The sequence below is a fragment of the Glycine max genome, chromosome 5, assembly GCF_000004515.6.
Source record: "Glycine max cultivar Williams 82 chromosome 5, Glycine_max_v4.0, whole genome shotgun sequence".
NCBI lineage: Eukaryota > Viridiplantae > Streptophyta > Magnoliopsida > Fabales > Fabaceae > Glycine > Glycine max.
Window position 1 is genome coordinate 17,788,720 of NC_038241.2, and position 15,611 is coordinate 17,804,330.

Here is a 15,611-nt window from a genome sequence, read left to right on the forward strand (position 1 = left end):
ATGGTTATGGGGGGTTTCATCAGCAGACTCTCCTTCCCCGGTAGACGCATTGTTTTTCACTCAAAAAAGCATATGCTACTCTAATCAGTTGGAATATTTGTCTCTTTGCTAAAGCATGTCTACATTTTAGTGGAGAAAACACCGAGACTTTTTCAAGTCTCACAAGTTATCCAGAACTACGTAGGTCTGAGTTCCTCATTGGAGGATACATAGGAGCAGGAGCCTCGCTTTTGTCGACCGCACCGCTTTTTGTTACCATGACCCAAAAGCTGGTAGCCCGCGGAGACACCTTACGGTTATCCGCACCTCGTCATTCAGTGACCCCAAGTGTGATTGACGAGCGGGGGCCAATGTGGTCATCTGCACCTTTTCCGGAGGTGTCAGCATTTTCCGGTGGAGACTTTTTCAAGTCTCACAAGTTATCTAGAACTACGTAGGTCTGAGTTCCTCATTGAGGATACATAGGAGCAAGAGCCTTGCTTTTGTCGGCCGCCCCACAATCTCTGTCATACTGACCCTGAGGTCATGTGACATGCAGAGACAAATTACGATCATTCTGCACACCTTTTGCCATTCAGACACAGTTGTGTCCGATGGCACGCAGAGACAAATTATGGTCATTCTGCACCCTTTTGTCATCCAGAGGCGGCGGGCCCGGTGACATGCGGAGACAAATTATGGTCATTCCGCACACCTTTTGCCATTCAGACACAGTCGTGTCCGATGGCACACAGAGACAAATTATGGTCATTCTGCACCCTTTTGTCATCCAGAGGCGGCGGGCCCGATGACATGCGGAGACAAATTATGGTCTTTCCGCACACCTTTTGCCATTCAGACACAGTCGTGTCCGATGGCACGCAGAGACAAATTATGGTCATTCTGCACCCATCGTCAATCGCGGCCGACAAGCCCGTTGACACGCGGAGATTTACATCATCTTCCGCACTTACAAGATCTGTCATACTGACTTTTGAGTCACGCTGACGGGCGGAAATACCCGAGTGGTTATCCGTATAAACATTCTTTTGCTATCTGTAAGACAGAACGCTTGATAGCATGCAGAGACTGACATCGTCTTCTGCACCTTTTGTTCCCCCGAGAACAACAAGTCATTTGCATGCGGAAATTTTATGGTCACCCGCGACTCTCGTCAACCGAGAGGAACAAAATTAGTGTCTTATCTTTACTTTCCTTTTATCTCCAATAAAAGACAAGTAAAGAGGGGCAACTGTCATACCCTAATTTCGTCCGGGGACCTTTGCTTGATGACATGCAACTTTTGTTTGGTCCTTGTGAGGTGCTTGGCACCCATCATTAGGCAATTTGTGAAATTCCGGGACATGCCGGAAAGCAAAAGAAAATATTGATGCACAATCCGTAAGGTTCCGTGACACACCGGAAATCAAATGGAAGCATCGTTGCACAATTAGTGAGGTTCCGTAACGTTCCGTAAGTCAAAAAGGGGATGATTATGTAATCCACAAGGTTCCATAACATTACAGAAAGAAAACAAGTATCGTTACGAAATTTGTAAGTTTCCGTAACTTTACGAAAAAAGAATCACCAAAACAAAAGGCAGGGGGGTGTACTTAGTAAAAATGGGGGTGCAAATAGCAACCAGGCCCACTTGGGCCCTCCAGAAGATTCCTCCAGAAGGCTGTTGCTTCTGGAGGAAGCAACCCTGCTCGCCTGGGCGAGCTGGGTGGCAAGCTTCTCCCCCAATTTCCTATAAATAGGGGGAGAAGTGAAGTGAAAAAGGGTTCAGCCCCTTATGCACTTCTCTCTCTTTCAAATTTGCTGGGAAAAATTGTTTCCATGAAGAAAATCCAAGCCGAGGCGCTTCCGAAACGTTTCCGTGAGGAATTTCGCGAAGGTTTCGACCGTTCTTCGACGTTCTTCATTCGTTCTTCATCGTTCTTCGATCTTCAACGGGTAAGTACCTCGAACCAAGCTTTTCGATTCATTCTATGTACCCGTGGTGGTCCACATTGTGTTTCGTGTATTTTTATTCTTGTTTCATTTACTTTTTATACCCCTTTTTGACGTGCTTAAGCCATTTTATTTAAGTCCTTTCTCGCTTAACCTAAAAATAAAATAAATTTCCACCGATCGTTTGAATTGTATTATCCGTTAACTTCGGTTAAAATGAATTCCGACCGTTCGGTCGTGCCGTAACCACGTTGGAAATCAAAAAAGAGGTAAAATAATAATATAATAATCAAAAAACGTCATTTAGTAAAATAAAGCGAAAAATCAATCGGATGTTTTCTCTTTGGGATTTCTCATTCTTAATTGAACTGACTAATAACTAAAGTGAAACTAAGGCTAAAATCAACTCGCCTAGTCAAGCTCGTCCATAAAAATAGGTTTTTGAAGTTTATCATTTCAATTTCTTACTAAGTAAAATGGATCATTTTTAAGGTCCAATGCCTTAAAATGATCACCATTCAAGTAAAAAAGAATCACTTGATAAAAAAAAAGAACTACGTAGGTCTGATTTCCTCATCGCAATTGAGGAATACGTAGGAGCAAAGGGAAACACCCTTGTTGACCACAAAAAGAGAAAAAATATAAAAAGGGTATAAAGGATATAAAGACATAAAAAGGGAACGTAAAAATCAAAGTCATGTTTGCACATTCGATTAAAGGCTGCCGTCCCTTGGGACGGACGTGTGGGGTGCTAATACCTTCCCCGTGCGTAAATACAACTCCCGAACCTTTCACTTAAAAGTTCGTAGATCGTGTCTTTTCTGGTTTTTCCGACGTTTTCCTCAAATAAACGTTGGTGGCGACTCCGCGCGTATTCCTGTCGTGGAACACGCATCCCGCGAGTCACGCGTCGCCCTCCCGCCGAAGGGTAGGTTGCGACAACAACTAACAGAAGTCTTAACCTTTGCATTTCATCTCATATGATACAGCAATGAACACACAAAATGAATCCGAAGGACTTTCTAAGTTTGTAATGGGGTTAGGCTGCCAACAAAATCATGGTTTTTCTTAGGATTCAAAAGCTTAGGTTCTAGGAGAGCATTCATCCATAGATAAACCTTCACTTTTTCATTCATTCACCCCCCATACTTGCCTTTTGTTTATGCACTCATCTTCATTTCATTATTTTGCAACATACATACTCATTAATCAATCAATAACACTGTATAGGCTCAGGGTTCAATCAATCAATAATTCATTAAGCTCAAATTGGGTGCAAGGGATAATTCATTCAAGCACATGGTCAGCTTTGTGGCTAAGTGGCTATCACAATCAAACATGGCCTTCATCATTCTCAATTTCATGCATTCAGTCCATACTTCAGAGATTCACGCAAAAATCAGTACTAAATGATAGTCGTTTCTCTCAAAATTTAAGCATTACACTCTCACTGGGATACAGTTAATACATTCCTTCACAATCAATCTGACAAACTGACTAACATTTTGAGTCATACTTCCAATCACATGCTCATTCTCTTCTAATGGCTACAAGCTTGATCAAAACAATTATCTAATCATTCCAATCCACTCAAATCATACAATTGCTCATTCAAATCATTCTCAAACACTCATTTCATACAAAATAATCCACTGTATATCATTTTCAACCAATTCACTGTTGAAACATGCTTTTTGTACAAGCAAACAACTCAAAGTAGTGAAATTTAAAGAACTGAAACATAGAACTGAAATTTAAATGACTAAACATAAATCATAAAATAACTGAAATAAACTAAAATGTTCAAAATGCACAAATTTAAATGTCCTACTCCTGTGGTTGCTCCTGTGCATGCTCATTAAGATCCAACACCTGAGCAGCTAGTGAATCGTGAGAGATAGGCTGCTCTAACTCAGATGCTAGTGCAGATGGTATGGCATCATTAGGTATGGGTGCTGGGGATGGCTTTGGGATCTGGTCTGTGGAAGTCTCCTCCTCTTGAGCCATGTATACACCTACATCAAAATAAAAGGCCTCAAGAGGGGTGAGCTCATCCTCCCCCTCTGTTGCTGCTGCTGCTGGCTCCTCTGGCTCAGGCTCCTAGGTTGCGGAGGTCCCACCCCCTCCAGAAATAGAATGTTGGGCTCTTGGCCAGGCCACCTGCGCATCAAACTCATCCATGCTCATGATGGATTACAAGCCCAAGCCCTGAAGGCTCTGCATGATAATGGACTGCCCCCTGTGTAAGCTCTGGAGCATGGAGTGCAGCATCTGTGGTGTAAATGAAAAATCTTAAAGTCCTACAGATAAAGGAGCTGGAAGTGGTATCTGTGTAGATGCTGGAGGAATAGCTGGAGTCTGAATGGGAGGTACTGGAGCTGTGGAAGAAGAAGAAGTTGTTATCTCTGGTGGTGCTGAAGTAGTGGGACCTCTGATCTCTTACCCCTGGCCTTCCTTGGCCCTCTAAATGTCACTATTGGACCATCAAGATTCCAACAGTTCTTCTTAATATATGCCAAGTTAATAGCAAGGCTCAAGTTCTCCAGGGATCTAGAATCTGATTGGACTCCTCTGGCCTTGCATATAGTTGTGATCAAGGCAGGGAATCCAAGTCTGGATGTATCATGTTGTGCAGTCAGAGAGATCTGGTGGGAGATGAGGTACCCCAAATTCATATCCATCTTCATAATGATACCATAAATCAACTTGGCTCTGTCCAAGGTGACATCAGATGTGTGGGAGGTAGGAATCAGGTTAAAAAAGTAAAGAACGTTCCATGTCTGAGCTAGAGTGGTCATGTTCTTCCTCAATATCTTCAATGGCTGCCCATCAGCATTTAGCTCGAATCCCCTCCCTAAGATATAGAGCTTAGCAGCCAACTCCTGAGGATCAGGCCTCAGGAGTGCAAACCTGGAAAAAGAACACAAAATTTCCCCTTCTTCTAGAATCACTACGGTCTTCAGGAATGTGTTCAAGGTATCCTCATCAAATTTCACTAGATGACCTCTCACCCTCACCTGCTTAGGTGGTTTATCCTTGGGGTCATAGAGGTTGGCGTAAAATTCCTTGACAATAGCAATGTCCATGTTGTTGTTAGCAAAATCAGTCAACTTCTCATCCCAGTGTCTTCTCTCGAGTTCCTCCTTGAACTCATCAAACTTAGTGTAATAAACTACCACATTCCTATCCGGTAGTAGTTTCCTAGGCACCACAATATCTGTATATCTCTCCCAAGCTTCCTGAGATGAACCTGGATCTGTCATATCTGGCCTGGGTAGGTGTAGAAGAAGCCTTCCTTTTCTTAGATGCCATCTGTAAAATATAAGACAAAACACAAGAGATTAGCACAGGTTATTTTCACAAAAACATAAAAATAAAACTGAAATTTTGACTGGGCACTTAGCGCAGTAGGCTGAGCTTAGTGCGCCTTATGAAATTTTACTCAGGCACTAAGTGCAATAGACTAGCGCTTAGCCTGAAGACACAAAAAATATTTTTTTTGCAGATTAAGCTTAGCGCAACAACCGAGCTTACCCTAAGTCTACAATTTTCAAAACTAAAGAGAGTTGGAGCTTAGCGCAGCATGGCGCGCTTAGCTCAGGCTCATCAGAATGACACTCAGACTTAGCGCACCGGGCGCGCTTAGCCTAACTACAAAAACTTAAAAGATAGTGAGAGAGTTGAGCTTAGCACAAAAGGGAGCTTAGCTCAACACATAACAAGGGCTTAGCGCATAGACGCGCTTGGCCTTATTCAGAGGAAAACTTACAGAAGCAAAGTGGTGCTTAGCCTGACAGGTTAGGCTTAGCGCTGAACAAAAATTCTCAAATTCTTAATGTCTGAACACTAGTCTCGCTTAGTGCACAGACGTTCCTAGTGGGCTCATCACTTATGTTTATCATCAGGGATGAACACGCTTTGCGCGACATGGTCCGTTTAGCGCGTTCATCTAGAAATCCAAAATTTTAATAGTTGCGATGAACCGACTAAGTGCAACAGGCGCGCTTAGCACATTCATCACGATTTCCAAATACAACCACAGGGGTCTTCAACCCTTTCAGCCACATTGCCCTTAATGGGCTTCTATGCTACCTAAAATCCTACATTGACTAACCCTAAAACTAATAACCTTAACCTAATAACATACAACTAAGAAAACAAGAAGTCATGTATGCTAAGGTTTGAAGAATGGAAAATGAAAATGGAAATGTATCCATTTACTTGGATTGTTCTCAAAATGAAGCAAAGAGGATGCAGACAAGCAATACGCAAGCAGCAAAAATACACACTTGCTCAAGGTTAGGAAGGTGCAGAGGTTTCGGTTCAAAGGTAGCACCTAAAGTGCCTCTGCCATTGATTTTTAAAAATTGAAATTTGTATGGCGTGCTTAGCGTAGAGCTGCACTTAGCGTGCCCACGTGACGTTTGAGTTTAAAACCCAAGCGCTTAGCCTAGCCTCGCGCTAAGCCCAACTTGAAGTTGTAAAGTCCCGTGAGCATTTGGGGCTTAGCACAGCAGGCTGGGCTTAGCGCTTTCTGCAACACAAAATTTTTCTGCAATATGTGCTTAGCCTGAGATGTGAGGCTTAGCATACCATCAAGCTTCAACTTACAAAGAGTAGTTCAGGCTTAGCGCAACAGGCACGCTAAGCGCACTTCCAAGAATTCAAAACTCGTAAGAGATTGGCGCTTAGCGCTTCCTGCCCTGCTAAGCCCAGCTTAAAAACTCAAGTTACAGAATGGATCTGGGGCTTAGCACAAGATAGCACGCTTAGCACTGCTACAATAAATTTTTTCTAGAGAAGAAGTGGTGCTTAGTGCATCATCCATGCTAAGCCCACTGGTTAAGGTTCAATTACCATGAAGATGTGGGGCTTAGCGCAGTGATGTGCGCATAGCTGAACTATTCAGCCAACCAATCAGGGGTCGATGCGCTTAGCACGAGCAAGCTCAACTTAATGCGTGAAGACTGAGCGCTTAGCGCATGGTCTGCACATAGCAGATAGACAATTGCAAGAATTTTCTAATTCTTTTTCTGTCTATCTCTTCAAACAAGCTCAAAACCCCTTGTTCATTACTAAACAAGCTGAAATTAATCACAATCACAAGCAAGGTATCCTAATTACATGCAAGAGATAAGAATGAAAAATAGAAAAGGGAAAGAAAAGCTGGGATGCCTCCCAGTAAGCGCTCTTTTAACGTCACTAGCTTGATGCATCGTCCTGTTATCCAGGATCCAACAGAGTTCCTACTTCAAGGACCTTCTTCTCAGGTCTCCTTTCCTCCATCACATGTACTTTAAGATAGACATTTTGGCTAGGTGGATCTTTGTCCTCATGGAACAAATGAAAGCTGATCTTCTGATCTTCTACGCCCATCAGCAACATCTTCTTCCCCATGTCTACCATGCAACTTGCAGTAGACATGAATAGGCGGCCAAGAATGACTCCATATGACAACGAAATCAGCTGGAAATAAAAGGTGTTTAACCTTCACCAAAACATCTTCAATGACTCCATATGGCCTTTTGATGGAGCGGTCAACTAACTGGAGGGTCATGCGTGTAGGCATTATCTCTATCTCTCCAAGTTGCCAGCACATGGAAAGAGGCATTAAATTGATACTAGCTCCCAAGTCTATGAGAGCTTTTCCTACAACTACCTCACCAATAAAACATGGTATCGTGACAACTCCAGGATCTTTGTGCTTGGGTGGAAGAATGCGTTGAATCACAACACTACAGTTACCTTCCACAACAATTCTGTCACTATGGATGTACCGATTCTTTTTGGTTAACATATCCTTCAAAAATTAGGCATAGAGGGGCATTTGCTGAAGTGCTTCTCCAAATGGCAAAGTAATTTCTAGTTTCTTGAAGATATCAAGAAATCTGGCCAAATGTCGCTCTTTATCTTTTCGGGAGGGTACCAACGGATAAGGTACCTCCTTGCATTCAATAGGAGTAGCCTCTTTCTTCCTTTCTAAGTTAGCCTCACTCTTGCCCTTCTTCTTTTTAGTCTCAACAACCTTCTCTTTTTGTTTTTCATTTTTCAACTTTTTTTCTTTTTTTTCTTTTTCTTTTATTTCTTCTTCTTTTTCTTTTTCTTTTTCTTCCTTCTTCTTTATTTTCTCTTGACAGTCTCTTATTGGTGTCTCTCATTCTTCATCACCTTCTTCTTCCTCAACAATTTCTTCAAGTTCAACTAAATCATCAACCAGTTCCAGCGCCAACTCATCAGCCAGTTGTTGTTTAAATCCCTCCACCTTCTAATCAGCTCTACTTTGCTTGAATCACCATTTTGCTCCTAGTCACCACAACCTTGCACTCTTCTTTAGGATTTTTCTCTGTGTTTGTTGTAAAGCTGTTGGATGGTCTTTCAGCTAATTGTTTTGCAAGCTGGCCCGCCTGGACTTCCAGATTCTTAATTGCAGACTTGGTGCTCTTTTCGTTAGACATTGACACTTGCATGAATTGAGCTAGAGTCTCTTCCAGCTTTGTGGTTCAGTCATAGAGACTTGGCATCTGCTGTTGTGGCCTTGTAGATGAACCACCCTGGTCTTTGTTGAATTGGTTACCAGGGTGATTTTTCCACTGTCTCTGCTATTGATATTGTTGGTTATTTTGAAATCCTAGAAATCCACTTGTATTGAAATTGCCTTTGGGCTGATTCCCCATATAATTAACTTCATGTGCAATTTGCTCTTCATTAGGGATACAACATCCAGATTCATGAGCTCCAGCACAAATTGTACATCCTGCAACCTGCAAAATAGAAGAATGTGAAGTTTATGCAGAATGAAGCTGAGTTGGCAACTTCCTGAGTGTTTCTGTTAATGTCTCTAGTTGCTTGGACATCAACTTGTTTTGTGCCAACAGAGCGTCCTGTGAGGTTAGCTCCAATAAACTCTTCTTGGTAGGAATGTGGGCTTGGTCTCTCAAAATGGCAATGTCACTAGCAGCCATGCATTCAATTAAGTCCATTGCTTCGTTGGGGGTCTTCATTTTGATCTTACCCCCATCTGAAGCATCCAAGAGCTGCTAAGATTGTGGCCTCAACCCATCTATGAATATGTTGAGCTGTATTGGTTCTAAAAACCGTGAGTGGGAGTCTTCCGCAATAAACCTCTGAATCTTTCAAGTCCCTCACTCAAGAATTCATCTGGAAACTAGTGGAAAATGAGATGGCAGCTGATTCAGGAAAGTACTTCTTCAAGAACTTTTCTACTACTTCATCCCATGACTTCAGACTGTTTCCTTTAAAAGAATGAAGCCATCTCTTAGCTTCTCCAGATAAAGAAAATAAGAATAGACTCAACCTGATTGCATCCGCAGGCACACCCGCCAACCTAATAGTATTGCATATCTCTATATAGGTGGCTAAGTGAGCATAAGGGTCTTCATTGGGTAGACCATGAAACATATTATTTTGAATCAGCTGTATCAAAGAAGAAGGATATGTAATTGTCTGAGCTTGAACTTTTGGTTGTGCAATACTAGTGAAAAATTGTGGCATAGTAGAACTTGAATAATCCTCCAGGGTTACTCTTCTTGGCTCTTCAACCATAATTGGGTCTTCAACAGGTTCTATATGAGAATGCCCTGCAATAGAAAAACTAGAAGATGCCTCGGAAGATTGAGGTTCTTCTTCAAGAGTTGCTGCTGCTTCTAAATCCTGCAAAAATTTTCTGATTCTCTCTGAATTACACCTTCTACAAGTGGCATTAATTTCCAAATCAATGGGAATCAAATCACCTACAGTAGATCTTCTTTGTATAAAAGAAAATAGAACAACAATTATCCAGTTCAAAAGAACATTGAATATACGGTAACTAAAATATGAACAAAAAGAACCAATGAATCAAAGAGAAAAATATAAAGCAATGTTGTAAAACTGAACCAAAATCTTCTTGAATATAGTTCCCCAGCAACAACACCATAAATACTTTGTTGGATTTCCCCTGCAGTTACTTTTTGTTCCACTTTCTCTTTATGCAAATATGTTCAAGGGAAATCCGGTTTGCCGGAAAGCGCACCGGATCGTCAAGTATTTAAAATTAAAATGAATTAATCCGAGTATCAAACTTAGGGAACTAGTCTTAGACAGGGTTAAATTAAAAAATAAGGCATTTTTGAAAGAAACATTGATAATTGATGATTTAGAATAGAATTAAACTAAGTCTAGGCTAAAAATAGTAAAAAATGCAAGTAAGATTGACAGTAGTGGGTAAAGATGTTGGGTCTTTCTAACGAACCAGCTGATGTATATAAAGATGTTTCTCAAATCAATCATGCTTTAGTGTTCTATGTTGTAGCCTAAATTACAAAACCTCGATCCCTAGTTAGACTGAATCAATCTAAGCTTCGTCTTCCGATCCCTCTTGTTGGACTAAGTTTAATTTAGACAGCCCTCCTAGGTTTAGACTAACTTAAACTAAGCTTCGCCCTCAGATCCCTCTTGTTGGACTAGACTTAGCTTAAATAGCTTACGAAAGTTTAGACTAATTTAGCCTAAGTTTTGTCCTTAGATCCCTCTTGTTGGACTAGACTTAGACCAAACAACACTATTGTGACAACATATTTAAAACCAAAACTTAATCCGCAGATCCCTCATTCAAGACTAAGTTTAAATCCTACTTCATTCAAGTTCTAAGGCAACAATACATTTCCCAATGCTAGAGTCACCTAACCAGGCAAACAAATGGTTGATCAGACCAAGAGCATACAGAATTTAAGCACTAAAAGAAGCATTAAACACAAGAAACACAATCAATTAGATATTAAAGTAATTACATCAGTTGTTCTTTAGAAATCCCCAACAAGGGTGTTTAGCAACCCATTATAGAAAAACCCTAACAATAATGAGATTAACAACCTAGGTATCTCTACAAAAGATGCTCTTCTTGCTGCCTCCAGAGCTCTTTTCCTTAAATAGGCATAGTGGTGTGCTCTAGAATTCTGCGCAAATCTTCTCCTTTTGGGTGTCAAATCTGTTGTACCCTAATTCTGCACAAGACAGGCTTTAAATAGGCTCTGAATCCGCGACATTGCGCTTAGCGCCACCCTCGCGCTTAGCACGAGTAAGTGGATTTGAGCTTAGCGTCAGTCGTGCGCTGAGCCTGGCTGAAGACAACTGCTACGCTTAGAGCACTAATCTCGCGCTTAGCGCATGACCTTGATATTGATGCTCTGCCAGATTCTTCTGTCGTGCTGAAGCTGTGCTTAGCCCAACTGATGAGCTAAGCTCAACTGTCACTTTTAGCACTTCATGACTTAGCCTCTTTTTCACCTGAAATTGCACATATTTCATCATTAAATCCAATGGAAATATTCTAGAGACAACTTTAACAATAAAACAAGATTTATTTACAAAATCACTACAAAATAACCATAAATTGGGGAAACTATACAAGTTTTGGAAAATGTTTTCTAAACAAAAGTTAGTCGTATAAGACGACTAACACATACTTAATACTTTGAAAGTGAAAAATGCTCTACAACTAGATCCTCATCCCAGAGAAAGATATAATCATAAATAGAGACTATATATGGATGTAGAAATCTTTTTGAAAACCACCAGACAAAGAACTCACGAATTAATATGTAAGTTTGAAAAAAAAAATCAACTACATATATAAGTGAGTATGCATGCATATAAATATAAAATTAGAAATAAAACTACAAAACTTGGGAAACTATCACAAGAGGACCTGTAGTCTGATGTGCACAGAGTTACAACACACTGAATACAAATACCATAACAAAGCCAAGTTAAAAGAGCCTAGGGTGAAACAGTGATACATTGCCCAATTCATCATATATAACCAGAAGATTCCCAATCCAATAGCCTTTCCTAGGCCTTAACATGATATTGTTATCTAATACATTTTTCATTTTAGTGGTGGTTCCAAATACAAAAATGGAAAGAGAAAAATAATTAAGACTTTAATTTTAATACATTGAGAGCAGCCACAATGTTTACGAACTTTCCTTGGCATTTACATAGCCTAACTGACTCATCCTCAGTCAAAGAGACATTTTTTGTTTTCAAAAAACCATTTACTTAATGAAGATATAGTATACCCCATTTATTTATCATTATAGTTTTCTCTAAATAATTAAAGCAAACTCCCTCTAATGAACATACTTCAGACACAAAAAAAAAGACATCAGAGTGGTTGGTCCCATGCTTAGCAACAATGCATATGGTCTTGCTACTCCAATCAAGATTCCACCATCTGTCCACATTGCCATCATAATGGAATAAAATAATTGTGGAGTTTTCTCGAAGAAACTGGAATAAATGAAATTAGTTAAAGAATGTCGATTCAAATAATTTGAATAATCTAAGCAACCATCAAAAATACCTTTGGCACCATACCATCAACATTTTGCTTTTGTTAATACCAACTGGAACTGCCAGTAAGTTAGAGTTAGAGTAAACAACCTGCAAATAAACAACCCCAAACAATCATTACAAATTCCCAAATTTAACTTATCTTTTGACAGTTTCAATAAAACCAAATACAGAAGAATAATGCAAAAATTCTGACCTTTGATCTTAAGCTACTTCTCGACCATAATGGTCTTAACTCCAAATCAAAATATCATGTATTATACCTCATGGCAAGCCTTTCAACTTGGTGATAATGATACTTTGTAGTTCTATACACAATGAATAACATTATTGTGCACAAAACTTCCAAAAAAGGCAATTGTTTCATCTTGAAACTTGATCTACCCTGCCCATACAACTACTGTTAAAACAATGATGTTACACATGAATCTTAATATCTAAATAATGTTTTACAACAGACTCTCCTAACAAAATCCAAAGTAATGAGATTAGATGAAAACAACCACATAGAAAAAGGAAATAAATTGTTACAACCAGAAATTTGATTACAAAATAAAAACAATAAAACAGTGTGTGTTAGTAAAAGCTCAGAAAGCTTGAGTACGTTAAACATATTTGTTTCCTTGATTTCATAATTTTTAATCATATACATAGTCTATAATATGTTAATGCAGAAAGGGGTCTAACATGAATCTTATCTAACAAGATACTTAAAATCTAAAGTTTATAATATATATTTACTTACATTTTTATAAACTCAAATTTATAATGTATAACTATGTATTTAAAATTTCAAACCAAATTCAAGGTCTGTCATACAAAGATTAATATGATTTTTTACCATACAACATATCTACAAATTATATTTTATTTCTCGTGGAGACCTGCAGATGAATAGTTGTAATTCACTTAGTCTGTGTTTGAGTGAAGCTAATGTAGAAAAAAGAAAATTAGTTTTGCAAAATTAATTTCAGTTAAAAATTAATTTTAAAGTGAAGTGATTTTATGCTTGACTGTTTTTATATTCAACTCAAAATTGAATTTGGACCTAGAATTAATTAATTCTTCAACATGCAACCAAAAACATGAACAATTTACCTAAGAAAATAAAATTAGTTGGAACCTCCACATGATTTTATCTAATATAACAAGAATCCAAACATGACTTTAATCAACATGATACCGACTCTTAAATGATTAATAGTGTGCTTGGATTAGATTCATAGCGAGAAATAATCAAATTTTTTCATGGTGAAGGTAAAGCAACAAATATTTCCTTCCATTCTCCATGGTATCACCATGATTTTGTGAGTTAGAATTGATTTTTGACACATTAAAGAGTTTTGAAAAGATAACATGTTGAAAACTGTGAATGTATGAATACATGATTTTGATGATGCCAAAGAATAATCAAACAAAGTTGCTTTCAAGATTACTTCAACAAACATTCAAAGGTTAAGCATTGCTTCAAGATTAATACAAGGTTGCTTCAACAAACAAGCATTGCTTCGAGATTATTCAAGATCAAGCTTTTGCCTTAAAACAAAGTGTTTCCAAGAGATCAAGGCTCTGGTAATCAATTACCAGGCAGCGTAATCGATTACCAGAAGACAATTTTGAAAAAAAAACTTTTAAAAAGGGTTTTGAATTTGAATTTTGAATCATGTAATCAATTACTAGATGTTTGTAATTGATTACTAGCAACGACACTTTGAAAAGACATGACCCTTCAAAATATAACTGTGTAGTCGATTACCAGTGAAGAATTTCAGAAAAAGCTTTTTGAAAAGACACATTTCTTCAAACCATTTTGAAAAGGCACGATGGGCCTATATATATGTGTATCTGACTTCAAAAAGCAAGAGAGAGATATTCTAAGAGAACTTATTGCCAAATGCTCTCTCAACAACTCTTGGGCAAACACTTCTAAATCTATTGAGAATTCATCCAGGAACTTCAAATTGTATTATCATATCTAAAAGAGAGAAATTCCTCTAGAATCTTCAATTTGTATCATCCACTCTAAAGGAGAGAAATCTTTCTGTTCATCTCAGAAAGTCAGTTGTAATCAAGAGACTAGTTGTCTCTTGGATTGTGAGAATTGTAATCAAGAGACAAGCTGTCTCTTGGAGAATCTTGAACACAAGGGTGACGATCCCAAGGTGTGTTCAATAAAGGATTTACAGAGATAGTGAAAAATCTCAAGTGGGTTGCTTGAGGACTGGACGTAGGCACGGGAAGTGGTCGAACCAGTATAAATCGAGTTTTCATTTTTCTCTTCTATTCTCTTATTTATTTTATTGCAATCAATTTAGTCTTTCACGTTTAAAAAACATTATTAAATTGATTGTTGCTTCTTCTTCTGCATTTTGAGCCTATCATATATCATTTAAAAGGGGAATAAAACTTGTTAGTGGGAATTTTGTAAGACTTAATTCACCCCTCGCTCTTAAGTTATTCAGGCCACTTGTCCAATAAAAACAAGTAACAAAAGTATCAAAATTGAGAGGATCCTCCAAGAAAAGCTTCAACTATGCAGCTCTCTTGGCAGTGGAGAATCTAGTAGGTGCCCTCGACATGCAATCCCTCAAAACCACACTATTGGCCCCACACTATTGGCGAGAATCTATTGGTACTCGCCACGAGGCACCCTTACATGGTGGCAATCGACATAGTGTATTCGAATTCATCCAACAACAACGAACCTGTCACCCCTACTACAATCTGCACATACCCTACTGGCATTTTTGTAGCACTGCCCTAAAATGGAGTCATAGTCAAACCTCTCTAGCTATAGGCCCTCAAGCGATTGCCCCGTCAGGCATTGCAGCACCATGCATGAGGGCAATTTGGTAGTTTTGAGCGAGGGAGAGGGAGAATCTGTAATCGCGTCGTTGAGGTCCTAAACATCGTTGGAGGCACGTGAGATGAAGGACTAGACGGAGTCGATGTCGAAGAAGCCGAGGAAGTAAATGAAAGAGGTAATGAGGGAGATCGATCTTGGAGAGAGTGACAACGTGGAGAGGGGTGTGGTTGCGAATCTTGTCGCACCAACGGTGGAAGAGCAAGTACTCAATGAAGAAGAACAGTGTGAATAAGATCTCATTGGTGAGTTACAGAAGGAGAGGAAGTATCCCTCTGTCATACCCTAATTTCGTCCGGGGACCTTTGCTCGATGACGTGCGACCATTCTTTGGTCCTCGTGAGGTGCTTGGCACCCATCATTAGGCAATTTGTGAAATTTCAGGACATGCCGGAAAACCAAAAAATATTGATGCACAATCCATAAGTTTCCGTGACACACCGGAAATCAAAAGGAAGCGTCG

The 15,611-nt window shown here is 39.3% G+C and overlaps 1 pseudogene; it reads right to left on the bottom strand.

Moving 5' to 3' along the window:
- Positions 1-15,030, bottom strand: part of LOC102661621 (uncharacterized) — a 34,159-nt pseudogene extending 19,129 nt beyond the window's left edge.
- Positions 15,031-15,611: the final 581 nt, after the last annotated feature.